Source organism: Netta rufina (assembly GCF_964035555.1).
Source record: "Netta rufina genome assembly, chromosome: 1".
Taxonomy (NCBI): domain Eukaryota; kingdom Metazoa; phylum Chordata; class Aves; order Anseriformes; family Anatidae; genus Netta; species Netta rufina.
Genome location: NC_140123.1, coordinates 76,249,025 through 76,274,962, shown reverse-complemented (window position 1 = coordinate 76,274,962; position 25,938 = coordinate 76,249,025). Strand labels below are relative to the sequence as shown.

The 25,938-nt window shown below is 39.8% G+C and overlaps 1 protein-coding gene across 4 annotated transcripts in view; it reads right to left on the bottom strand.

The window, feature by feature from the left end:
• The window catches only part of TBL1X (transducin beta like 1 X-linked), a 200,013-nt gene that overhangs the window by 126,879 nt on the left and 47,196 nt on the right, over nucleotides 1–25,938 (bottom strand). For 2 of the 4 annotated variants that reach the window (XM_084289294.1, XM_084289293.1), the window contains exon 2: nucleotides 18,881–18,953. The gene's annotated coding sequence lies outside the window, so the exon portion shown is untranslated. The remainder of the gene's footprint in view (nucleotides 1–18,880; nucleotides 18,954–25,938) is intronic. The other 2 variants (XM_084289296.1, XM_084289295.1) reach the window with 1 other exon arrangement.

Sequence of the window (25,938 nt, the reverse complement as noted above, 5' to 3'; positions counted from 1 at the left end):
GAGAGCTCAAGCTTGAAAGCAAGCTCTGTCTCTGGGGTTCTCCATCTAGAACCGCTTTCTGCAATAGAAGAAAATCCATTTGCAGACTGTTTAGGCCTCGTGTATCACTGTGAATCCAAGGGCTGATATGGAATTTACTTGGTAATGTCAGCAAGAAAATCTATTTGTGTGGAAAGTTCTGTTCGGCGTTGGAGCTGTCAGCATCCTTGTGACTTTCGGTCCTCTGAGAACTCTTTGGACTCTCATTTAAACACCCATTGCTGATCCCCAGAAGCTGTGCCAAATGCTATAGAAAGGAGAGAGAACAGAGACATTTCCTCCCTGATGGGAGGCTGCAACACTGTGCTTACAGGCTCGCTTTTCAACAAATCCTTGTATATTGAATATACTTGTTTTGTATCTGGGTGGGCATGCAAACGGATCCTGACTGTGAAGACGGAGACGTACCATATTCTTTAAGAAGGTTAAAAAGTCCCAAAGAAAAGTTTTATTTTTCTCTTGTCCCCACTCTGTGGAAACCAGAATGTGCACGGCATCCTGTCGCTTCAAAGCCCAGCTAAGACAGAAGCCGAAGGGGTGTATAGCAGACAGGGAGGCTCAATGCATCCTGAAGCAGTGCTGTAAATGAATATTCTATTTCAAGAAAACCTACAATAAAGAGCTGAGAAATTAAAGCTATTAGTATAGATCATTTTACTCATTTACATAACCCCACTAGAATCAGTGGAGAGACTTTACCAGATTTTTTGGTGTGAATAAGAAATAACTTCATTATGTTAACAGAGCACCATTACAATTTGGGAAAAGCCTCTTATTGAGGAAATTGAAAAATAAAGCATCAAGCACATCAGCCCTGCAAACCAAACAGCTGGTTTCTGGTTTCACTGTGTCAAAAAGGAGAACTTCTACAAGAACAAGAGACTATGGATGCTGCTCCACTTTTAGAACACAGAGAACACGAAATTGTAAACATTTTACAGGAGGTCAGGTTCAGGGCCTAACATCCACAGCCTAACATCCACACAGTGTAACAAAAATAACAGCAAAGATCTTTCCAAATCAGCTCCACATTATTAACCTACTGAAAAATTTATTTATGTGGCAAGATAGAACATCAATATAATTCTCTCATAAGTTTTCTATTTTTTGTTTACCTATTTGGAATTCACTTAGATGAGCCTAATTCTCAAACCGTATTTCGGCAACAATTTTTTAAAAGACAAATAAAAACTCCTAGCCTGACCTTAATTATCTATTCTTCTCTGTAGAATTATACACTGGTGAATTGTTAGTGAGAACTACCAGTTAAGAGAAACTCAGAAACATCCAATCCAGACAGTTGTTTACATGATATAACAAAGGACAGGAAGCCTTGATGAATAATAATGTAGACTTATTTGTATTATGCTGCTGCCTGTATCTTGTATGTAAGACTGTAAGTTAAAAATACTAAATTATTAAAATCCAGAAAAAATAAAAATAAAAAAGAGACATGATAATCCTTGCCTCACAAGTTATAATCCAAGAACAAAATCAACACAGGGTAGATGTATTCTGGGAGATGGAAATAAAACAATGGGTGTATCTCCAGGCCATGCTGCACAGGAGATGTTCCTATTAGCCTGAGTACTGCAGGACACAGCACGTCCCACATTGTATAATTTTTCCTGTATTAAAATATAGTTGGCCCAGGTAAAGCATAGCCCTGAAGAAGCTGCACTGCTTTGCTAACCACACTAACTTGTGCTTCTGTACATCACCCCACACCGTGCAGTGCTGTTACGGCCAATGAACAAACATCAATCATCATTTTCGATACAATAATTTGTTCTTTGTTTTGAAGCGGGTATCTCTAAGAGTTGACAACACCTGACGAGACTGTCGCTCTCTGCCTGAATTCATGTTGTCGCAGACCTTGCGGGACCTACCCAAAGCCAGGGCTGCAATGAAAGCAGGCAGTGGCACAGCCAGTCTACTCCACAAAGCACTGCGGTGGAGCCTTGCTCTGAGGGAAGGAGCAGCGCTGCCAGCTTCCATGCTGGCACAGCAGTATGAAACAGGTATTCCTTCCAAAGGGTTTTTCAGAACAAAAACTGCAGTTTACTTTCCAGTTTCATTTTTACCTCCTCTGCTCCAGGTGTTCCTCTCCCCTTTTCCAAAGGCAACAATTAGGAAAAAGAAATGACAGTGATAGAAAAATACATAAAAAACAACAACAACACAGTATCTCTTCCAAATTAGTTTACCTCCTATTCCTTTGATATACACACAAAGTGAATGTATAGTTCCTTGATAAAGCACTTTTTTCCCAATACAAGAACAGTTATCTACACATCTCTAGAAAATATAAAGTAGGTGTTTGATTCACAGAAACACATCTTATCTTTGATACCAGCACAGCTGCAGTGATCTCTCTAAAGAGTTTTCCAAACTGGTCCCTGGGCTTGCAGTGACACTGAAGCAGCACAGCCAGTCTTTGGGAATCAGCTACATTTGCTCTCTAGTGCTTCCTAGTGCTTTCTAGTGCATTGATGTGCAGTGTAGCATTCACAGAATTGGAGGTGCTCTAGCAGAGATTTTTCAGTGCTGTCAATTTAAGAAAAAGGGGGGCAAAACCTCTCTCCCTCTCTACAGCTCTCCATTGCAAAATGAAGGGTATGCTACCCTTCTGCTTTCAACTGATGAGGACTGCACAGGACGTGATTATGCTCTAAAGCAACACCGGTTCTGCAGAAAAGGCTTATTGTGCTATTGTGTTAAAGAGATGACAGGAAGGAGAGGAAAAGCCTACTCAAGGGAAGAAACGAGTCTGCAGAAATCTACATACATCAGTGCCACAATATTGATATTGCTATTAGTAACCTGAAATCAACACTTTTAAAAGCGCCACTTGGAAGCTGGTAGGGAAGCCCACATTTAAAGGCTACATAACCGACTTTTTTTTTTTCCCTTTTCTTTTTTTCCTCTCCCTTATTACACTCTAAAGAGATGAGGATGGTCACGAGCCTGGCTGTTGAACATTTCTGGTATTTTCAGGCCCAAGAGCCCCACCACCGCCTACGAGGCAGAGGGGCTACACGAGCACAGGGCCCCAGTGCTCCCACTCCAGCCCACAGGCCAGCTCACATTTGCCAGAGCAGTCGATGAAGGATTAAGCCCTGCAGATGGGTACAGCAGATAATTGTCACATCTCAAACCACCACAGCTAAATCTACCAGACTGTGAGACAGTCACTTACATTAAAGGTCCAAATGTCAAATAACCTACTCACTCTTTTCGAAAGGCTTCCCATGATATTTCAACTAAGTTATTTTCCAGCTCTCCTAGAATTCAGAAGTCTGTATAACATTTCCGCCTTTCTCAAAAGGATGCTGAGAGCATTAATTCACTAAAGCATTTTGGAATCCTTTGAAGAATGGAAGGTAACCACCTACCCCTGCAAAACAGTAGCACATTTTGGTTAAAAAAAATATTATCGTACCTAAAAATGCCACAATGCACTTAAACAGACGACAATTCTGTAGCAGGTTATTCAGAGGGAATTGTTTTGTGCAGATCATTTCTGCATTAATATTAAAAGCTTCTTGGCCTAGAGATGCTGCAATGTAACGGTTATATGCATTTCTATTTCCCGTCACATAATGTCTGCTTATAATGCCGTGTTACTCAAAAGGTGAGAAAATGAAGAAAGCCATTTTTAGGGAGAAAAGCACTGTATACTTTAGAAAACAACACTTCATTAATATAACCAGTCAGAAGTGAGTGAGTACAGAACCAACACCTTGGATGACAAATTTCAAGCCTAAAATCTCACCTCCTATATATATGCATGTATGTATGCGTATCTACACACGCACGCACACACGCACACAGACACATGCATCAAGCAGGCTCCCAAGGAGTATTTATGACAATTTGGAGCAGCTCCTTTGCTGCCTGTAAGCAGAGCCAGCCATCCTTCAGGCAGACCAGCCCGAAGCACCGTGCTGAATGGTAAATCTTAAAGGACTGAAGTCATGCAGCTACCTGGAAAGAAAAAGGATCCTTCATCGTGTATTTAGAAATGCTAAATGGCCCGGGAAACTACTTAGAGATTTCTCATGCTCAGATCCTCATTTTCTCTTGCATGGTCATCCCTAGGACAGCTCTGGAAAACAAGGCAGCCATTTTCTCTTAAGCTGTTACACTCGGCAAACCAGATTGAAGTGCTTGATACGCTGCTGCTCTCTTCCGTGCCTGCAGCACTCGGAGGGGAAAAACAGCCAATCACCCACAAACAGGTAGCGACCACAGCCATTTTTGCACTTGCCTGATATGAGTCACGCCGTGGCAGCAGATGGGGCCGGGGGGAGGCTGGGGAGGCCTGGATGCAGACAAATCGATATGCTGTAGCGCTCTGCCTTACCCTCTCAGCTGGCTTCACCCTGCGGCCCTGCAAAACCGTGGAGATCCCTGAAATAATGCTGCTTCCTTATGTGCGTGCATTCCCCAAACTAACTACCATTAGGGGAAAAAAAAAAAAAAAAAAAAAAGAAATTGGCTTTTACAGAGCCATTGGGTCTCAGGCATTGCCTCAGACTTGTTTTTAAAAACAACTCTATCTCGGTGTGAGAAGGGGAAGAAAACAATCTTAATGTGCAGTTGGCAGAAACACACACGTACGTGCACCTGTATGCACATACATACCTGATGTAATTTCTGTGAGTGACACAGCTGCAAGTAACCTCTCTCCAATAATTTGCTAGGGGACCAGACTGCCAAAACTGCTGAGCACTCTTTAAAGTGCACAGCTCCGAATATTCAAAATGGCTAATCACTTGAAAATACAAAGGGCTGGCCCCACATGTAGGGCAAGAAGCCATGCCCCTATAGTTCAGTTCACTTCTGTTTTCCATTGTAATCCCCTTTCTTGTCATTCTTGGAAACCTCACTATTTTGCAGCAGTGTTGTGAAATTTGGCAGCGAAAAGCCCCAGGCTCAGGGAGATGCCTTTCCTGTCCCATGCAAAATGTGTTCAGACTCAGCCACGCTCAAGGCTGCTGGGGAAAAAAAAAAGTTCCCACTTCAGGTTTGTCAGCAGAGGCAGCTAAAACCAAGCTGCTAAAATCCCTCTGCTTCCACTCTTGCCGCCCACTGAGCCCTGGCTCATTTCACCACCCGAAATGCAAAATGTACCTTCAGGCAGCGCCCAGCCAGCATGTGGCTCTGCTGCTCGGGCCCCAAGGCCCAAAGGCTGCCCACATGGTGGGGGACTTGTGCCCACACGGCCACCTCTGGGCCACACCAGGGCCCTCGCCCACCCGGAGGCAAAGCAGGCACAAGGCAACTGCCCAGGCCAGGTGCCCCGCTGCGCACAGACGACAACATGGGTGATTCTTGTGTGGAGTGCCTGCTCCAGCTCTTGAGCACAAGAACAGAGTTTGGTCATGCAACCTTTACATCTGTGCCATGCTTCCCAAGGCTGTTTTTAAACCAAGAGGGTACCCAACCAGTCACTCTTAACACCGCGAACTGCAGAACTGTTCCCCAAAGTTACAGCGTCACTTTGTGCCTTGCTTTACAGCGAGGCTGCTGTAAGGGATGGCACCGTACCAAAGGCGGCTTCCCAGTTTTGCAGAAGCCCAGTAAGTCAGAATAAACACAGGCAGAGCACCCATATTTCAGACATGCGATTCCATCATCAATTATGAAAATTACTGAAACACAGCGAAGTTCAACATCATTGGCTGGTGAAGAACATTTTGGTTCTGTGGCCATTGATTTTTGCTAGACAAAGTAATAAACCATTGTTTCTGTGCCAAGTATACATGCATCGCAGCATTTTTAATATCTTTTATTTTGGAATGCAGGATATCATAAGTTTAAGAGTAGAAAGTCCACTCACTCCACTAAAATTCAAAGTATGCAAAACCACAGCTCTCTCAGTCATGCCATCTGTGCTAGAAATGCCTTTTTTTTTTTTTTTGCCACAGGACTATTACATTGTGTGCAAGTGGTAATATCTAAAAAAATATCATGGAAGACATATGTAAAACTAGACCACTCCTTTTTTGTTGTAAACTCTAAGTACGAATGAACCCACATTGATCTAGCTTGTACCTTTTGGCACCAGAGTTTTTCTCATTAGGCCTGCAGCCCTTGTGCTGAAATACAGTTTCCAGAAAGAAAGTTCTCGCACCTGTTTCATACATCACACTAGATAGAATGGCTTGATCTCTTCCAGGAAGGAGTTCAGTGGTGTAGCAAGGAGTCAGACAAGCACCATATGGGCAGAAGTGAGGGAAGACAAAAGCGAGGGTCGGACCAGTGCTCTCAGCAGCAGCAAGAGTTGCACTGGCTCAGCTGTGTTGTCTAATCAGGTATTCTAAATCAATTAAGACTGAAGCTAATTTGTACACATGAATCTTTGTATTTCTAAATGAACCTAAATATTCCACAGGAATATTCCATACGGTTTAATTCCCGTAGTACATGGACAGAAACCGAGGACTGGCTGAGCTCATTAGTCATGAAAGCATGGAGTCTTAGCAGGCAAGCCTTTATCTGGCAATATAAAACCTGAGTAGGGAATGACTGAATACCTTCCTATCCTATAAAACAATGCTACCTAACTTTAGAGGAATTTGCAGTTAACAATAATGATGTTATTACAGTTGTTTGGAACTGTCATCAGATCTGAGCTCCAGCCTGTTAAAATATTTCAGTAACAACAACAACAAAAAAACATTTATTGACATCAGTCATCTTTGTTGTAAGAACACACACATTCATATGTATGTCTCATAGGTTTGCTACGAATCCTACATTTCTTACAGGCTTTACAGAAAACTGAAAACCACTTTCTCCAACTGGACTGAATTTCCACCAATTTTTGTTTGGGCGGTGATATTCAAGCAGTGACAGCTTAGCTGCAGACACCCACCAAAGTATTTCTCCCATCTGCCTACCTTGCTTCTCGGCACCAGCGGCTAAGCCACTCAACACTAGATTGCCCAAAACTGCAATTTATAGCAATTCTGCTCAGGCTGGAATTACCAGCAGTCTGCTTTGAAAAGGTGCACAGTAAAGTAAAGTGCTTCAGCAGTGACTCAGCATTGTGTATTAATAGCCAGCCTAGGCTTATTTAAGACTCTACCATTGCCATGTGGCCGGGATACGAGTTGGATCAGGCTGTTGATCGGACTGAAAGCCCATCTTGCAAATAAAATCACTTTTTCAGCGTTGTGCACCAGCACAATTATAGAGCCAACATTGGGAGCAGAGGGTCAAGGATAAGGGGAGGGCAGGATAGTCCATTTTGCAGCAGCCTGCATTTATGTTGGCAGAGGTCAACCATGGAAGGAGTTGGCTCCCCTTTGCCCACAGAAGAAAGCGGAGGGCACAAGGACAGACAGCCAGGGGCAGCAGCAGCCTGCCCCTGCTGTGCCATCCCTCCTCCATGAACAGATGCTGCAGTTGTGAAGAACGAGACCCCAAAGTAAGTCTTTATACCTACCACATAAAATGAGCTGAACAGAAAACAGTGCTTAAAAGAACCACTTGCACTCATTCGGCATGCATATGAATACCTGAGTGTAGAAACGAAGAGAACAGCCTCCAGATACACAAAACCAAACAACAACAGAAGCAGTTCTGCAGTATGGTTTTGGTCTAATTGGAAAGTACAAGGTGCTGAGAAATAGAAAAAGTCACCATAATCTGATTAGCTGTGTAATTACGACTAAACTGGGAGATCAATGAGGGAAACTATAAGGAGTTTTTTTCAGCATGGTACGCTGGAGAGAAAATGGGAAATCTGGTGGAAATCTAATGGGATAGAGTAACAGATGGTAGGTAGACACCATGGGGACATAGAATATGTTTAAAGATGATACTGGCTAACAGTATGATTAAGAGGATGCGCAATATTACAATGCGCTGAGTTGAACAATAATGTAAGTAGTAAGGCCATGAGAATCTTAATATACTAAGTTTCACTTACATTTATAGACTAGGTTAGACTTACTTTTATAAACATATATCGGAAAAACACTCAAGAAAAAGACCAAGCTCTAGGTAATTCAAGTAACTAGAATACTAAAAGTAATGGCTCTTGTCCTCCTCTTCACAAACGTGGCAAACAACAGTCCATAAATATGACAGAGGATACTACAAAAAAGACGAGCAATTGAATTAATTATCAAAGATATAATGATAAATAATGAACTCAATGTACAGGGGAGAAAAAAGAAAAAAAAAAAAAAAACAAAAAAAAACACAACCACAAAACACCTTGAGCTCTGTTTCTGGAAAGAACTTAGCAGAAGAAGAAGCTTCGAGTGCAACAGTGCAAACCACCAAACCACCGTCACATGGGTCACCCAAAGCCTACCTGACAGGACATCACTCTACCTGCCCTGTAAGGACTCCAGGCAAAACAACAGTACAACCCCCAACAATTTCTTCAGCCATAAATACATTAGTAACTTCCAGCACAATCTCCCACATAACCCGCTTCTCTTCCAGTTGGTACACGGGCAGGAGCACAGCTTACGATCTATAAACTGAACACACGAGCAGGTCAACTCAAGGCAGCCTTGTGAGCTCAAGCAACGCTTCCAATTTTCTCTTGGGTATACTGTCAAAGTTTGCTATACCAGTCTCACAAAACTGTGGTGGTCCTGTGCCTTCCAAATATTTGCTAACAATTAAATAATACCTATAAACGATACAGTCCAGCTGTAGAACTGCTTATGTCTCAGTAAAATAAATAACTGTATATATAAACTCCAAATATATACAGATGGATACATACATACATACAATACAGAGAGAGAGTGTTAAATGGAGTAGATATAAACAAATGATAGAAAAAGATATAAACCAATGCTGCATTATTATAAGCCAGTTATTTATGTAGATTTATTTTAAAATATGTCTGATTGCATTCATAGCACTGATGAAGAGAACAGTAACGCACTAAACATCATTAAACACTTAAACTGAAATTCCCCCTTGATCATCCCTCACGACCACTTTGATTCTGTTTTACCACCCAGGAAAAGAATAACCACACGACCTGAAGGTCAGAAAATTGTTACTCTGCTATGAGAACCAACTAAATAATTTCCAAAAGCAGGGGCCTCTCCCAGGCACAATTCTGCTTTCAGTCCTCCCATCTCAAATTGGCACTAATTTAAATTAGAGACTGGTAGCTTTAGCACTTCAGCTGATATCAATTACCATTATATCACGTAAAGCACTCCCTGAAGTAATCAGGAACCAAGCTGCTTATGGAAATAGTACAAAAACCACATCAGGAATGAAATAGAAGCCAGTACACAGCAGAGATACAACCAGACCCTCTGCAAGAAAGGAAAAAAAAAAAAAAAAAAAAAGATTTAAATGGGCAGCTGTGTTCTGCATCAACAGCCATTTCTGTGAATGGCTTTAAGGTGCATAGAGAGGTCACTGTCTTCTCCAGATTGGATTACTGCAAAGCCAGTGGATAACAACTACAGCAAGGAAACAACTGGGTGCTGGACTGCCTCAAAACAGCTGAGGAGAAACAGAGTAAGCCAAATGATCATGGCTCTGACGCAGCTTCTGAGAGGGCACAGTCCCCTACTTTACTCACAGCTGGCTCATGAGAACTTCTCAGGGTACTTAAGATCATTAAAGCCCAGTAAACCAACCCCTCAAACACAGATATATATATTTTTTATCTTAGTGAGGGCAAATGGTAAGAGGCAAAGAGCTTGGGCCCGCTTAAGGGAGATGTAAGAACCAAGAACATGCACTCAGGAAGCCTAAATTGTACCAGCAATCTTACTTTGTTGATAAAGCCTTGTTTCTCTTCTCGGCACCCCACCTAAATAGCTTTTGCTCAGGTACAAAATATTTTATCTTAAGGATGCTTAAAGTAGTTTCCATAACTCATCATTTAGAGCAAGCTTACTCAACTGAGGAACCAGCCAAAGTCATTCAGGGACCACCTTACACTTACTGCAAGGGTAGATATAGATAGGCTTCCTGGCATCCTTCCATCCTACAATTTCCTACAGCTATTACACTGATGATTCAAATCTAATTTTAACAAGCAAGCAAGCCTTCTGCTGTCAGCAACCATTGTTCCAAGACAGAAGGAAAATACTTTAAACACATTTTCGTGCCTTTCAACATCTGCATTTTTGTATTGCTTTTGTTCCTGGAGAGGGGCATAGAAAAGAAAAATAAGGGAAGCACTTCCCCAGGTAGGGAGGGTAATATATTAATGCTGTCACTTATCATTTCCTAAACAAGCCTAATTTTTTTCTAAACAATCCATGGGTAGGAGAAAGGTTTTGTTCCTTTAACAACTAACTAATGCTTTAAAAGTCTAAAAATCCCATTACAGTAACAAAGTAAGTTTCAAAAACATATCCCCCTAGGATAACATAATGTTTTTGTTTCAAGAATAAACAAACAAACAAACATTTTCTACATCTTTGGTAAAATTGAGTCCCAGGCAGCCATCCTATCTATGTTTTTAAGTAACAAGTTGTATGCATCTCTTTACAGCTAAGTTTGTGCATAAATGAAATTCCTCCACCAGTTTAGAAAGAAACTACCATTCTACATGACCTCACATGAGGAGATCATTCGCCATGTTTCTAAATATTCACTTAAATAGATCAGAAAAAGCAAAAGAATTTGCATATGCTTTTGCGTATTTTCAGATAGCTTTCAAAGCAAGGTCAACATGAAGTAATGAAGAGCTGGGTTCATTAGTTGTAAAGCAAAAGACAAAGTCCCATCTCACGTGCATTGGCAGTGAAAAGTTTGAAGATATAACTTGGGTAAGATATTCATGGAACATAATTCTGAAGACAATAGTAGAAGCTTTCTTCTAATATAACCTAAGCATGGTTCCAATAACCAAGGATAAGATAACAAAATGCACAGAAAAGTCTTCACGATAAGGAAGAAACTGCCTGATTTGCTCTGAGTTACAGTACTATCAATTAGGCATGTGGCACATCCTGATGTTTGTATCGTGTTATTTTAAAAACGTAAAATACAAAATTAAAGCTGTCTGCAAGTCTCTTGACAAAACAAACACCATACTGGGGTGCTGAAGGTGCTTCCTTTACTCAGAATTCATACCATAGAAGGATATTGATACATTGGAAAGGGAAATACTGTTTAGCATTTCACACTTTAACAGGTATAGAAAACATTACCTGTGTAACGCACTGCCTTGTTATCACAGCCAGTGTAAAATACAATTCACTGAATGGTGGCAAGTAAAACATGGGTGATCAAATGTGGCAGTCCTCTTTGACATTATGGAACCTGTGCAAGGTATTTCATTTGGTCTCTTTGCTCAAGTCAGTCACATTTGCATTCATTCACATTCAGCACGTTATCAATCTGAAAAAGCCAAGATACATCATTCCCTGTTTTCTTCCAATTCTCTGTGGGATTTATTCTTCTACAGAATTATTGCCATAAATAAAATGTTGTTTAGAGAGTCTGTAATACTGCCAGCCCATTCCACTGTAGATAAAGGTTGAGGGAAAAATTCTAAAAACCACAACAGTTTTTCGAATTCTTTATGTGAAACATCAGTGCCGAACAAGTGCCAAACACTCAAGTAAACTTTGGACATCAGTGCTTACAGAGGTAATTTTAGGAGCAGGACAAATTACTGAATTATTTCTTCAGTTTTTTTGTGCAGTGACGACTGTGTGGTGACTTTCCACAGAAACATATGGCCGTCACCTCAGCTAAATAATCTGCATATATATGGAGACAACCTCTAACTGAAAGACCCTCAGAAGCACAAAGACCAAAAGAGACCAGTATTATATAACTGGGTTTCCTCAGTAATGCGAGTTTTTTGTTTGTTTGTTTTGTTTTTTAACTCAAAGATGCAATTTTTGCATTAAAAATAACTTTGAAAGAAATCTGTATTTAAGAAATTAATCTGAATGGGATGCAAAAATGTCAGCTAATGATGAATTCCTCATCTCAATTTCAACAATTTACCAACTTAAATAGCTACAAATTTTGGGGGAATAGCAGAATCTGTTTCCTGTTTGAACTCTACCGTTAGTTTATTCCAATGCGTCTTTTTACAGAATCACAGAATCACAGAATTTTTCTAGGTTGGAAGAGACCTCAAGGTCATCGAGTCCAACCTCCAACCTAACGCTAACAGTCCCCACTAAACCATATCCCTAAGCTCTACATCTAAACGTCTTATTTCCATATCTTCCAAATAAGAGATCCTTCTCATGTCATACATCTTAACATGCTCATTACCAGATGATGATTACTTCTCAATTTCAGTCTCTACTTGACAAAACAGATTGGATTACACCATTTTCCTACTAGGAAGATGAGCTCCTCCAGAGCTCCCAACTCTTTCCCCAGATGCCCTGAATTCCAGCTGTCAAGTACAAGTGCTGCTCCTACACGTTGCACCTTTGCTGCACCTCCATAGTATTTACATATCATTCATTCCATATGGATAGCACAAATACACCGTTTATTTGTTATCTTGCAATCATATACCAAAACTCCGTATTTACTTTTGGCCAAATCACTGAATGGTGGTGTCAGATGCAAGTTGTACAATATGATGCAGTGCACCTTGAGGTACACAAGTGAAAACTTTTGAAGGAGCTTTAGATATTATGGGTTTGCAGATCAGGAAGAAAAGATCACTTTGCTGTTCCTCATTACTGTCTTTATTTATAACTGAGTAGCCTAATGTGAAAGAATGAACTGAGGAGCATAGTAAGAAAACTAACTTTTAAAACTGCTTGGAGACCTGGAGCAGGGAACCAGACAGAGAAAAAATGCTGGCATTTAGTTCCAAACAAGGATGCTCAGAAACTGCTCACCACAGCTTTTTTCCAGTGATTAAAACCCAAGGTAAGAACTGCTGAATTTTGCTTGCAAATCCAGCTACTGTTTTCAGGACAGGACACAGGACAGCTTTCTGCAAAAGTGGGCAAATACTCAAGCATGTGTTATTATCATATAGTATTGGCAGAGACTGATCTGGACACCTGGTTTCAAAGCAAAGGATCCGAGTCCACTGCTTTCCTTGTCACTGATGAGCACAGAAACCACTAGGCTATTTCAGACTTGTACTCAGTATTTACTAGACTGTTGCATTGACTAGGTGTTGCAAAGAGCTATTTGTGCAGGTGAAAAATGACAAAATAAGAGAAAGGGGGGGTAATAATTTACAAATACCCGATGGAGGAATCTGCATAGCAGAAAAAGGAGAGCATTTTCTATCAGATATGGAAACTCGGGAATAAAGGGAAGGATGTCTTTTTTAAAAGCGAAAATGGTGAGTGACTTAGCAAGAAGATGTTGTTCTGGAGAAGAACAACTGTTGGCCTGTGGAAAAATTGCTAGAGGGCATACTGCAAAGCTACTGCTGGACAAAATAATGGCAAATGCACTGATGAAAACAATCCCGAATCCTCAAAGCGTAATGCCTCAGGTGATGTATAAGAACGGTTCCCAGTTTGCCTATCTCTGTACAGTACCTCTCTGGTACTGTAACTGAGATATATTGCCCAAAAAATTTAGCTGCCTTTTAAAATAATCCTAATGTACTTTATTACTGATTTTAACAGGCTTTAATGGGAGGAAGCATATATTCAATTATTTTATTACATGCTTTGAATATAAATGGTGAGCATCTGCACTCTAGTTTACATCTTCCATCCTCACCCTCTCATAAAAAAGCACAGGCACGTTTTAGAATCGAAAGTGGCTCTCCCCACCCCTCGCCGCTTTCTTGGCTGGTTTGCAGGGATCTATATATCCAATCTAATTATTTTGATTCCCATTTCCAACCCTATCAGTGGTGCAGTGGTGCAAGAAATCAAAATGCCAGTCTCCTGAATGCGTTAGAACCCAAAAGCTAACAGCTCCTCATTTGCAGAGGCATCACTGTGCGGCCCAAAGCCCCTGTCATCATACAATTTATGTTCAGCGTTCTGGATGTGACTTGAGAGGGTTTTCCCAGTGTACCGCTACTGAGCATTTCATATAACATTTCAGATATGCTACAGCATGTTGCATCATCTTGTTCTGTCACAACATAACCGATTCTAACAAACACCCGCAATGCTTCAGTTTAGATTTTGTCTCTTTTTGAACACTTAATTCCTTCTTCTTTGTTATTTTCCCCTTTGTCTTCTTAAAAGGGGAAAAAATAGGATGACATAAGCTTGTCTTCCCTTAAGTGATCAGAAATAAGAGTCAGCAATACTCCTGCCAAAACACCCACTATCCTCGCAAATCAGGGGGATCATATGTTGCTCACTAGCTGAAGTCCCCTGGGGGTCTTTTCCCTGACTACAAGCTTTTCCCCTCTTGAATTACAATCTTACTTAAATTACTAATGCCTCAGCGCCACCAAAATATTCCCATTCATTTCCACAGCTTTTACAAATATGATAATATGATTTGTGTTTAAATATAAGCGTCGCCGTTTTACTTTTTATTATGAATATCATATGTTTGGCAAGCTGTCTGACCTTCCTTATGATGATGAATGCTGCAGCAAACAATTTGCTGTATCTTTAAAGAAATGGCCAATTCAATTACATTATGCCAGAAGCTTTCAAATCCCTCTCTGCCAAACGTCTTTGCTATATCCTGCCACAGACAGCCCATTTGTATTCCAGCACAGTAGGACACTTGTTTTACTGAAGCATACAGTTCTAGTTAGGTACTATCAACAGAGCGCTATTTCAGTTCTCCAGCTCTGTGTTCCTTTCTGCCCCCTCCAGCCTCGGTTATTAGGATTTTCAATTTTACTGACCAAACGTGTATGCATTACTAATTACATGCCTGAAATCTAGTAGTTATCGACTGCTACAACAAAATACATTAGTGACCAATTACAGGAGTTCTTGGCAGCAATGGTTATCATTTTAGTGGATTTAATCATTGCACTTAAAGTGAAGCTTGAGATTCCCTTTGAGATTACACCACTAATTGCTTCTGTTTTGCCAGTTACTGCATGAGCTGGTTTGCAAAAAGGATCACTAAAGATGCTTTCATAATATCAAAAAGCAGCAAACACATCAAGCATCCTGTAATGAGCCCCCCTTCCCCATAAAGCCACAGAGTAAATTTGTTCATACCACAATGCCAATCTCCTGAACATATCTCCCTTGTCATCCTCCTTTTCCTTCTCATTTCTCGTTATTTGGGCAAACAGCAGCAGTACAGCTGCACTGCTGTTCATGTGAAGTGTGTGTTACCGTAGACACACCATCATTTATTTGAACAGGCAGTGAGAACATTTCACCTATTTAAGAAAAAAAATAAATCGTTTTTTCCCTCCCCTCCTGTGCTTGAAGAGACAATAGTACTTGTTATTGTTATTATGACAGAAGATTTGAATGCTCTCAGACTTTTAGGAAAACAAAACAGAGAAACAAACCAAGCAGGTAAATATATGGTTTATTAGATAAACAACATCTTCATAATTGGCACCCACTCTCCAGAAATCCCTTAAAAACAAACACTCCCCCTCCAAAGGAATTTGTAATGTAACATATTGTTCTTTAAAAGCCCATGGCTACCTCCAGATCCCCACTAGTGATGAATTATCTGGTTTACAGCCTCATAAAGCAGAAGTGTCTATATATTTTAATGCTGAGGCCAACCACAGGACTTTTGTACCTTTCAAATTCAGTGATATACAACTTTCCAAACACCACTGAAAAACTGTGACACTTGGCTTCAGGCAACTAACACAAGGAGATATAATTTCATTAACATTTTAGGTCAGATCAAAATAAGTTGTCTTTCAAAGACAGAAAGCATGGGGGAAGGCTGCAAGTACAATTCTATTAGCTGTCTGAGAACATATTATTTAATAAATAAAATTGTTTAAATAAATTTGGTTTCCTTTTAATAGAATTTCAGCTGTTGAAACTTTCCATTACTCAAACGTCACTTTCCAACCAAAGAAGCCCTCTGAAAACTATATATATTTAAAAAAATCAACCAAAAATTGCTCATAAGATTAAACAACCTTCTAGAATTGTCTCACCATACATCAGCCTTTTTAAATTTCAGTGGATTCGGAGTTGATACATCTCTAATTAGAAACTTAATCAATCTCCGTGAGAAAGATATTGTAGAAAAAGCATTTTAAACCCCCTGAGACTTCTTGACTATTTTTCATGCTAATGGAACAGCAGAGCATATGATATCTTGAAAAACTGTCAGAAACATACAATATGATCTACAAAAATAATAACAATCTCCCTGAGGTTAACTGCTAAATAAGCTGAAGAGCTTTATCCTACAGCATCAACAGGCTCTATCAGTCAGCTTCACTTCAGCCCACAAACTAAGGTACAGAACATTACCTAACCAACCCCTGAAAAATAACACAATACAGTACACAGAGACTTGCGTCATTGACACGTTTTATGCTGTTTCACACCAAGATGCAGATTTCCACAAAGCCGAAGATCTTTTCAGAACACCAGGCACACGGGCTGCTACATGGAAATGCTTTCAAAAGCATGGCCAGTTCATTTCCATGCTCAACTGAGAAAATCTTGCCTTGGGGCACTCAATTTCTACTCTTTATGAGGACAAATGTAAGTGATGCAGTAACTACAAATAACTGGCAAATAATAAACTGGATAAAACACCTGAATTAGAGTAGGGATCAACCTCATATTCATAAAGGCACAGACCATACAGTTTAGCTAGATTATCTCCACCTGTTGGTCCAATAGTTCTTGATTTCTGCCTTCCTCAAACAACAATTAAGGACAATTCTGCCTTCTTCAAACAACAATTATGGACAATTTCCAAGTAAAAAGTGACAGAAAATTGACAAGATCTCTTTTTCATCCAAGAGCCACTACCCTTACAAATACTCAAGCCCAGCAGCAGAATGACCACCTTTCTTTCGTATGGCCAAGTTCCTTTTTCACATACACAACCACAACACTTAAATTGCCATTCCAAAAGGACTGCAATTGCACCTGGAATTTCTAGCGCTACCTTCAAAATGACAAAACAGGAACAAGACAGAAGAAGAAAATATTCTTGAAATGAACAGCTGAACTCATGTAGCACCCGAAATACAAAAGGTCAGGAAATACCTGCCTTTCATCACTGTCAAAAGCAATAGGCTAAAATATGCAGAGTAGGACTGATAACACAGGAAATAAATGAAAACATTTGCTGTGCGTTAGTGCAAAAGTTAAAAGAAGCAAGGCAAAAAGCTCTCTCAAAGGTCCCTGCTGGATTTAAAACAGAGCTGTTGAGCCAATTTCAATTTAAAAACATGCCATTATCATTTAAGAACACCGAGTTTCTCTCCTTTAATAAACCTTACACCTGTTCACTAGAGTTCATGGTCCCAGTTCCTACAACTGTGCACAATGAATGCGAGTTTGACGATGCACATTTTTGCAGGAACCAGAACTTTGGTGAGAACAACAAATGCACCAGAGAGCAACCAGTTACTTATAATAACGTCTCAGGCATTAGCATTATTTGTGATTCAATATCTAACTTAAAAATCAAAGAATGATCATGCAGAATGCAGGCATGAAATGTTTCCAAGTTGTAAATTAATTATAAGTCTTATGTGTGTACAGCTTACAAAGCCTAGCATATTTTAAGGTACATATTTATTTCTCTTTAATATTAAAACCAATGAAGAATACTTTTTCTTCTATTGTATTGCAAAGAGAGAAACACGGTGAATACTATGGCAAAATGTAATATACTTTTTTACGCAGTGACATGACAGATACCAGTCTATAAGTTCAGCACAAGAACATGATTAAACCACAGAACAGATTTAGAATCAAATGCACTGATAACAAGATCAGATTAAATTGAGTGACTCTCAGCTGAGAAATAGAGTTTGTAAAATTTAATACCAGTAAGAATATTCAACTTACTGAAGTCTTACAAAACTAAAACTAATTCTTTTAACGTGATAAATGCCAGCAGGAAGAAAGGCTTCAGCTCTGGCAATTGTTTCAGAAAACTCAATTAACTTGCCCATTATTAAAAATATGTTACCAGTAGAAAGAAGTTTTGTGCTATACTGTATTTATCCACTCATTAAATTATATGCATTTCATATAATAATACATATGAATAAATAAACACATTAAATAATACAACAAAGTACCTTTTTGACATGTAGAATAATTTATTGTAACCAAAATAATGCTTGGGTTGACAGGAAAGGAAGCGAGGCGGATAACTGCTATAGCTGAAACTGCTACAACTCTTTTTCTCCTGCCTTTTGAGAAACCTGTGTTGGTTGGGTTTGGAACTGTTGGCCACCTTCCAACGCCTCAGAAGGTCTGTCGCATGCCCCTTCAAAACTGATGAATAAAATCTCTTCTTGTCCTATTTTAATGGTAGCTAATTTACCCCTTGCAAGACAACCATATTAAGCCACTGCGAGGTCCTCTTCTTAGACTTCACCCTCTGATGGCCTCATACTTAACTTGGCCTCTCGTTAGGACTTCAATCCTGCTGAACCTCAGTGCCCCATAATGATTGCAACTCACAAGTTTGAGTTTAAGAAACAGAGAGGTCACTCAAACTCAGCATTCAGTCTCCAGATAAATAACCGAAAAGGCAAAATACCTGAATCTTGCATATAATCTACATTTAATTTTATGGAGGCTTTAAGGGTAGGAATAAAAAGCACTGAAGGTTATATGCTGCATTCCATTTAGCTAGCCCCACTACTTCTAGTATTTTTCAATCCAAAAGCTAAGGTACTGTCTCAATTTACACTTTGCAAGTAGGTGAGAAGATGCTGAAAAACAGTCAACACTTTCAACATTTTGCAAAGCTGATTTCCGGCTAAATGTTCACTTACTCACGTGCAAGTACACTCAAGCTCCCCAGTTTCCCCCAGATTTTCCTTTCACGCCAGTTTTATCCTTAGGTACCTAGGGAAAAAAAAAACAAAAAAAAAAACAATTTATGTAACTCCTCTTAGGTTCATCTATTGATTAAATCAACTCTTACGACCCAACATTATCAGCAATTAAGAAATTTTCTAACAAGATTATTTCCCATCAGTTGGTTTAACCAGGAGGAAACTCAGAGCTTTTTTCTCTGCAGAAAGACCGTTTTTTACTTGACCATTTTTTTTAAGACTTAGCACAGCCTTAAATGAAAGAGTTTTCTGTGAGAAACCTTATGTAAATTCAACCTCGTAGAAGGTGGGATTGCATGATTTAGGTATGTTTCATCACTTGTTTTTAGGAGTACAAACAGAAAGTAACACAGTTAAGGCTTTGTTAGCCACAGATTTAAGCTACCTTAAAACTGTTAACATGTGACAAGAAAACCCTACATATTCAATTGCCACTTTAAAAACTGAAAGAAGGTTTGTGTACAGGTGTGCTGTCACTCAGTTAAGGAGGAGCTCAAAAAATAAAGTTATTCTACTTTCTCCTGGCACTAGTATGGATTAAAGAACCATTCCAAAATGTGCTATTCAACCATATGGAATCAATTTCTGCAGACATATGGAGTTCCAATTAAATAAGCGTGGCTTTACTGACACAAAAGTCCACCTGCACATATTCAAATTTTCCAGAATTAGACCATCTAATTTAGACCAGCCCATCTAACAATAACAGAGGAGAAGAGCAATGCATTTGATATAACACAACAACCGAAGCTATTCTCTCTAAATAGTAATTACTACCTAACTTTTTACCATGGTCAGAATATAACCAAATTAAAAAGAAAACAAACGTGGAACTAGTTTCCCTAAAGCACAATTCAAATTACATCAGGTCAAAAGAAAATTATTTTTAATTTTCTCCATCATGCAAATAGATATATCACCCTAAAAGTAAGCAAGGTACTCTCTTTCAAAGAAGAATTTACTAGAAGTCATTGGAAATTTCAAAACTGACTATAACTATGCTTCCTAGTTTTTAAGTTTTGTTTGCATATCGTGCATCCAGATTTTCCCAGGAGAGCATACATTAAATAAATAAATAAAGTCAGCAAGCTATATATATGTGCTAACATCCTCAAAACCGTAAGTCTCAAAACAAGAAAGGTATCTGATGAGGTGGAAACTAACATTTTTAAGGCAAACACTATGTAAGTCCAAATTTTTATTTTTATTTTTTAAGTATTCCTAGTTAATTGGTTCATATCCAGTCATTTTATTAGGAGATGAGGTGCAATTTCCTTCCACAGTACCCCCCACCTCACTCAGTGAACACAGCAGGTAGAAGAAAACAGAGTACTGAAAATCTTGACGTTAACTGAATTACATATGGTCACGGCACAGCTCTATAATTTATCTGCTCTGGGTTCCCACAGAGCTTCTCTTTGCTACTGCCATGATACAGATCGCACTGTAGTCCCCTGTGAAGTACCATGTATGATCACCACAGACAGGGAACTTAAAGAATTAAACTTTTGAGTTGAGAGTATTACAAACCTTAGCATTCAACTAAATATTTCTAAAAGACATTTATTAGAGCACCTAGCATTACACATTTTTTAATTTTCTGCAGAAGCTGTAGTGATCTGCCTTAACTAGGTGATGCATCTTTCATTTCGTGTAGCACATTGTCCTGTTCGCTACCCATCCCAAAGCTTCTACAACAAATTAAAGCAATTTTCCAAAGACCTGTCTCCTTTGCTGCACAGTCTTCGTACACTTGTGCTCCTGCAAAAAGACAATATAATTCTGAGATCATATAACTTCTAACTGCAATATAACATCCAAGGGTGCACAGTTACCAAGGTCTAGACAACCTTAATTCTTCACTTTCCCACCTCTGCAATGCTCACTCTTCATAGCTCTAACAATGTTCTTCAAGACAGCTTTCTGAGCTTGGTTTAACTCCCAGCTCTGCTGGGAAAGCAGCCACGGGGCAGGAGAAATTCCATTTTGCTCACCCAGCTTCTCCCCCAGAACTTGCCCACCTCTCCTCACCCAAGCTGTACCAGCGCCAACCACGGGGCAATCACCACCACCCACCCGTATCACACTCCCTGTGATTAGGCCCAGCCTTGTGATCTCAGTCCTGTCTCCCTGCCTCTTTAGAAGAGATGAATAGAGCTTTGCTCTCATCCGCTTCATTACACGATATGTTGCTCCCTGCCCTCCCCCCAATGAGAATCCCATTCCCATCAGTTTCCAGCTCTCAAGCACTACCTTTCCTTCTAATCTCAGCATCATCTCTCAGCTTTCTGTCCCCTCCACCGATAGATCTCAGTGCTCTTTCGCACTGCTTTTTACTTTCCAGTAGTTTTCCCACTGTTTTACTCTCCCTCTCACCCTTCTGCACGTCCCTCTTGCCCTACCTTACTTTCAGATTTATTCTCAACACAACAGCTGACTATCTTTCCTGTATTTCCTTTCCTGGCTCCCACACAGTCCTTGTGATTCGCATGCCATAGCTATGGCTGCTGTGCTCCATGCTGAACTCGCTTCCAGTGATGGGTGTTAAATAGATCTGCACCAGAGCTGCTTATGTGCAGGAACACTTAATTTGAGGATCCCAAGAGACAAGCCAAAGCAGCAGTGCTATCTGTGAAGAGGTAGAATTTTAGGCACTGAAATCCTTTACTACAGAAAAACACAGACAACTATACATATTTGGATGTCGGGGCAGCTATATGACGGTTTCGTGGATTGCACGTACTTCAGTCTTGATGTTAAATTAACACCATCTCGACTTTAAAATTAAAAAAATACAGTAATACATCTCCTTATCCTCCATTTGTACAGTGACCCCCCCCCCAAAAAAAAAAAAAAAACAATTAGATTGAGTGTAAATCTTAACCTAAACTCTTTCTACATTTCAGTTAATACGCTAGCACTTCTTGAAGTCATTCTTTCTTAACACAGAACAGCCCTTGATTCAGTCACGTATATTAACTACTGGGGGGAAGGTAGTTTTTAATTAACAGTGGTTGTTCTCAGCTCTGTTTACCAAGGATAAGTGCACTTATCTTTATTCCACTGGAAGAAAACAGATGATAGCATACATTCATCTCTTTTTCCAGAAAGCACAAACCAACCAAAGATACCTTCCCATCTTGTCTCAAACAGCTCCCCCTTTTCTGGGAAGAGGCTTAAAGGGGTTAAGTCTGAATTTACGATGATTTCATACAGTTGTGAGAGGCTATTTCCTCCAAAATGTAAAATAATAAAAGAAATTAAAAGACATTTGATTTACTGCAGAAGTCCTATTTTTAGAATAGTTTAAATAATTGGGTTGGTGACAATAGGGTTTGTAACAACAGAATTAAGAGTAAATCAACACAAACAAGTCACAGTTATATAATAAATTCAAATCTGATGAGAATTTCATTAAGAACATTATTCCCACCTTTGAACACACAAAAATAGCTCTTTGGACTACCCCATGACATCACCACTATTTGTAACAAGCATTTTTAAAAAGGAAGAGGTAACACAGACTTTTATATAGAGTAGGATATGTGATATCTCTTCATATAAATGAAACCTAACATGCTGTAGGATTCTTCCTAACGTGAATTTACATATATATCCTAAACCTGTCAGTTCTCTCACTAATCTGCCCTGCTATCTTATTTTTTCTTTTCTCATAAACATTTTCTTGTCTCATGAAACTCCTCCTCTTCCATTCATCTCCCTATGTTTGTTTCTTCCTCTTCCCCATCATTTCTTCACTGAAATACAACCCAGATTTCAGTTTCTGCATAGTATAATCACAATTACACTATGTGTAATAGTATGTATGTATATACTAGTATAATCACAATTATACTACTACACAATTGCCTTTCTGCATAGTATAATCAGTACTTTACGAGTCACAACCTACATGTGCTGCAAGTACTGAAGAAGCTTTTCCTTAGCTTTAATACAATTTAGGACTGGTATATTAGAAAGGTGAATAAGGTAAACAGAAACACTAAATTGGAGTAAGTGAAAAATTGATATTAAACTTTCATAATACCTTTGAGAGTAACTTCCTAAAGTTTGTAATCTTGTTTGCTGTAACCTGCATGTTGACTGTCCAGAATACAGAAGTTCTGGAAAAAGACAAATCTAGAAGGATGGCATTGCATTTAAAAGCAGCTCTGTTGCTAATTGCTACCCAGAGCTTAAAATTCTTACTATTTGTCTTCTACCCCTACTTCATTCTAATACACAGGGTCACATTTTCACGGCACACTGCACAGGCCATTTTGCTTCATGTGCTGGCAAACTGCTCTGCGCCTAAGCCCTGGGTTTCTTTCCTGAAGATTCATTTAAAATAATGCAAAAGACACATGGCTTTTCTTCACTGCTTCCTGTGAACCAGTAGACTTCCCCATCTCATTAGGACAGTACCACAGTCAGTCACATTGCTCCTCTGCCTTTCTCTGCCCCAGCAACAGGTCCGGGTTCCTCTTCACTCAAATGCAATCCCACCCCTCCAGGATAACAACCGCAGTCATAGTTGCTCATCTACCCTTGTGCTCTTCTGCACTACCAAATCCTATACCTCCCAAACAACTAATGGGGTCAGCCCCTGAATCCTCTGGCCTGCCATGAAATACCCAGGAGGCTAAGCAGGGATTTTGTGTGTGTGTGTAGGTGCCTGTATGCATAAGAGCGAGTGCTTGCTCAGGAGGGGCAGCAATGGACAGCCTTTCTCTTAGGGGTGAACTTTTTGAACACAGCCAGGAGGTTTAAGCTCAAGGATTCTCACAGCCTGTAATAAAACCTATGTGACTGAATTGCCTTCATTTAAAAATCTCACCGTCAGCTGAAATGTAGGTTCAGTGAAAAAAATACCTATCCCTGCTATACTGCTACTGCAGTGCTGGGAGGTGAGTTAGTAACAGCATACTTAAGAGTACAGCTAAATGATTCGATGCCAGAAGGTGACTGCTAAAGAGACACATCTCCATGTTTTCAACACTGAAACAAAAGAAAAGTAACTCTGATTTATCTGAAATAAAGACAGTACACTGATATATCTTATATTTAAAAAACAAATGATGGGTAATATTTATGTATGCTACAAGACAGCCTTCCAAGAAACGTTCTGGGTATTTGAGACACAAAAATTAAGATGCAGTACCATTAATGAATGCAATAATTACAAATAAATTACTCATTCCTTTGCTCAGCCACTGCATTACGTACACCTTAACGCTCAAAGTAATATCTAGTTATCCTCATTTGACCCCTAAATGCAGGGAGACAAAACTGCTCAAAACACTTGAATCTTGCTGATAAGCACTGAATGTTAAAAGGTATGTGTCAGGATAATGTAAGATGGTATTCACCCTTATTTCTTCTGAAGAGGACTCAAACAGCAACACCAATATATTTAATGCTGTGCCACCTCCCGTTCTCCAGCTTGGCATACCACTGGCTGATGGTGCTAAATTGAGACCCAGTCATCCCAGCTCCCACCACCGGCTTGGCCCGACCCTGCAAATCCACCACTTGCACATCCCGTGGAGGAAGCAGGACTGTTACTGTGAGTCATGACCTTGGAACTAGGCTTCAAAACCTAAATAATCCAATGGCTATAACTCATACTGAAGCCAATTATCACTCGTAATCCTAAACATTTATCAAAAGTTGGCACTCTAAGTCACTCCTATTCACCAGCACGTTCCCGTTTGTTTGCTATTTAGGTTAACGGGTACATAAACATCTGTAACTACTGTAGATTGATGCTGAATATTTTTTTTAAGACACAAGAAGAGCTTCAGTGTTTGTCCCTGCACACTTTCTGAAACCATCCTCCTCAGTCTATTTTACTCCTCCCGGCTGACGCTCCCTGGCCTGAGACGGGCAGAGGCATGGTGTTTACGTGCCGGTTCCTGCCAGATGACTTGGAAGGACACCGTGCTCAGCCCCGCGTTGTTCCTTGCCAGGAAGGCCAGGACAGTCACGCAGAGAGGCAGGTTCGCCTCATCTCCTGCAAATCCCCCCTCATGGTGACACGGCCCTTTGGCCGCAGGACGAGCGGGATGCAGGCACTGATGGCTGCTGCGTGTGGACAATGCACCACTGCGAACCTTCAGGAGGTATCTTCTGGTTTTTGTAATAAACAGGTTGCCAGCTTAACAACCTTCAACCTAGAAAAGCCTCTCTTACTAGAGTAAGAGGACTTTAACGTTACGGCTATAGCAATTTTAGTCTGGTTTATGGTAGTTACCTTGCTCACACAGGCAAGCACTAGAACTTTTCAGCAAACATTTCAGCACAAGTGATATGGGTTTATATTTGTACAGCCTGAAGCCAATATCGTTAGCATTGCTTTGATCCTTAGGCTTCACAGTTCACGGAGAGTTGTGGGAGAGAGGAAGTGCCGGAGGCCTGGTAGTTTCAGGAACCATTAATTATAGCGACTCATCGTGAAGGGCATTGCTGGAAGTCCGCTTCAGACCATCTGAAAGTATTCGAGATAATCCCATCGTTTAAATATAAACAGCACAGTTGCTGTCACACAGTTGTCAATGAAAGACAAGTTCTTGGTGCATTTTTGTTCAGATTGACAATCTATAAACTGTTGGACAGGGGGAAAGAAATATGCCAAAGTATGTCTGTTCAATTAAAACTTATTCCCTCGCGTGTTTTTCTTGTTTTATCTCAAAGTAAATTATAAATCACGTTAACTGTCTACTATACTATAAATATTATGGCTAAAATTTTCAAGAGACTGGCTATTAAGTTTAGTCAGCAAAGCTAAAGTATACTCTTCTGAATTCAACTCATTTATTGAAAGAGAATTCATCCTAAAGTGGAGCTCCAGTCTTTTTATGGAGAAAATAAAAGCGATGTTCAACTGGCCCCAATTAGAAAAATTAATGAGCTGTTCAAAATTATTTGACTCCTTTTCAAATAATTTGTACAAAACCACATGGCAAGCTATTGGTAAAAGCAGCTATAGTCTCTTG